The 2,573-nt window shown below is 40.4% G+C and overlaps 1 long non-coding RNA gene across 1 annotated transcript; it reads right to left on the reverse strand.

Moving 5' to 3' along the window:
• Window positions 1–265: 265 nt before the first annotated feature.
• Window positions 266–1,807, reverse strand: LOC108674631. Its single transcript, XR_001931055.2, has 3 exons — window positions 1,696–1,807; window positions 1,283–1,351; window positions 266–368 (listed from the first exon to the last, which is right to left on the reverse strand). It is a non-coding gene; the product is annotated as an uncharacterized LOC108674631 (long non-coding RNA).
• Window positions 1,808–2,573: the final 766 nt, after the last annotated feature.

The raw sequence follows: 2,573 nt of genomic DNA on the forward strand, positions 1-2,573 counted from the left end.
AACAAAATACACTAATAAAAAATACTAATAAAATACACTTGTGCACCAATTAAGTTCACTAATAAAGTACAATAATAAAATACACTAATAATACACTTCCTCACCCAGAGCACTGATTAGGTAGCAGCAGGTTTCCTGCTTCCTCTGTGAACACCCACTAGCGCTTGTTCCAGGCGCCAGCCTCAGCAGGTAACCAGCACGCTGGCAACCTGCTTTCACTGTGTACGTACCCTAAGGGTACGTAAGGGTAAGGGTACGTAATTCGTGACAGAGGCTCTGGGCCTCGAGCGCGGGCAAAAACTCCAGCGGGGCGAGCACGCAGCCGCTTCCGATGTCATCGTAATTCTCAGGGCAATTCAGTGCGTGCGCTGAATTTATCGATTTAGTTTATATAAATAAAAAATCCAAATGATCAGATGGTTTAGCTGGGATGATGAATTTAATGCGTAGAATTAGATCGAAACGATCAAATGATTGCCAGTAAAATGCATTGATAGATCAATAATTGAGAGATGTATTAGCAGCACGGTTTTCTAGCGCGTCAGCTATCAGGTTATTTCGCATCGAAGGTCAAAAGATAATATCGTCAGCAAGGCGGAAGGTCTCAGTCATTCAAAGTCTAAAATTTATCATAGCTCACAAGGAGCGAAAGGTCTCAAATATCCAACCCGCTTAATTAAGCTGGCTCTAAATAAGCAGCGTTGGCATCTCAAAGAGACGAAGTGACAAGGAGGAACAGGTGAAAAGCAACACAAACTAAGACACTCAAACAAGAAGTCGCCTACACGGGGCGTCGGTCGCCCGCACGAGAGAGACAGAGAAGGGAAATGTAAGGAATCCTGCCTACATAATAACTTAATGTAAGGAATCCTGCCTACATAATAACTTAACCCCACAACTGAGACCTGCAGTCAGACACCGCGAGCTCAGCGGTGGGGCGCTCAGGAACAATCCCCCTAGGAGCACGAAATCCCATAGGACTTCTGGCAAGCACAGACACACGCCAGAAGTCACCCATGAGGGGATGATCATATAAGTGCATAATTTCAGCGTGAAAGGCTTGACTTATCATGTGCTTTCATAGTACTATTTTTACAGCTAGGCACTGTATGAATATTGAAAAACTTTAAAGTTTACGATTGAAATTGCAAAAACATAGCTATGTTTTGCGCCAAAACTTTGTTTTTATCGATCAGATTAAATTATTTCGCAAAGTAGAAAAAATATTTTAAAACAAAATTTGAATTGAACTGAAGCAAGTGCTGGTCCGAAGCCTTCTTACCAACGACCAGAAGCAGTGATGCCGTGGCTAGACGAGTTTGCCACATCGCGGTTCAGTGAGAATTATTACCTGGGGAAGAAATTGCAGCCGTATCATGTTATTTAAATAATGTACAGTTAAAACGCAATGCGATCGATCTCATCGATGCATTAAAGTGTGACACCAGGGTTAACTAAATGGGTACACTAATTCACGGCTTCCAATGAACTTGTCGTATTTGTGAATTTTTTTATAAGAAAGAATTCTCAAAAACATCAGAACAATTTTTTTGTAATGATTGAACTTAATAAAATATTCTCAACAGATATATTACTCATATGATATAGTGCTCTCCCCATTTCATGATAATTAAAAATTTTCAATGCTGAGTACGTTCGCATAGGAATAAAAGCCAATGTAAAATGTAGATTTACCTGGAAATATTGAAGAAGTCGATAATATCGGAGATGTAATGGGACAACTACCAATTCTTGCACCCTGACACTTGATTGTTGTGCTTTTCCGACCTCACCTTGGCAGCCACTGAAGGAGAGGCCACTGTAGCTACTTCAATATTGGCCTGCACAGATTGCGGTGATTCCCACGCTTCTAATATTTCTGGGAAACTGCGCAGTAAGTCTTTTTCATTGTATCGCGAATACCGTCATGCAAAGGTTTCAGTTCAGATACGCATAAGTGTTCATAATATATTTGGTAACATATGACTGTATAATTACGTCGTGATCTTGTATTCCTCTCGATCTCTTAACCAAAAATGAATAAATCCCGGTTCTATACAGAACCTAAAATGCCGAGAACTCTAAATCACAGTTGACAAATTGTTACGACCAAATGATAATTACTGATTTGATCAAATTGAAGATGTTCCCTAACATTATCAATGGAAAGGACGAAGGCAAATTATTAATGTGAAAATGAAATGCGCTCAGTTTAAAAAAAAAACTTGTGGAACGATTCCGTGAACTCTTGTGCTGGGTGCATCAACGTTACCGAGCTAAAAAAGTGCCACGACGATGAAAGTTAATTTTTATTATGAAAAACTATACCTACTATATCCTACTAAATGGTAACCATGCACTACAGCTCTTATGATGAGACCACGTCACTGCAGCTCATATTATGAAACCACGTCACTGAAGTTCACATGATGAGACCTCGTCACAGCAGCTCTAATGATGTGACCTCGTCACAGCAGCTCTTGTGATGACACAACGTCACTGCAGCTCTTACGATGAAATCACGTCAGCGTGTATGTAATTTGTTTGCACGTAGCCCCATCGATGTACGTGGG

Source organism: Hyalella azteca, unplaced genomic scaffold (assembly GCF_000764305.2).
Source record: "Hyalella azteca isolate HAZT.00-mixed unplaced genomic scaffold, Hazt_2.0.2 contig11945, whole genome shotgun sequence".
Taxonomy (NCBI): domain Eukaryota; kingdom Metazoa; phylum Arthropoda; class Malacostraca; order Amphipoda; family Hyalellidae; genus Hyalella; species Hyalella azteca.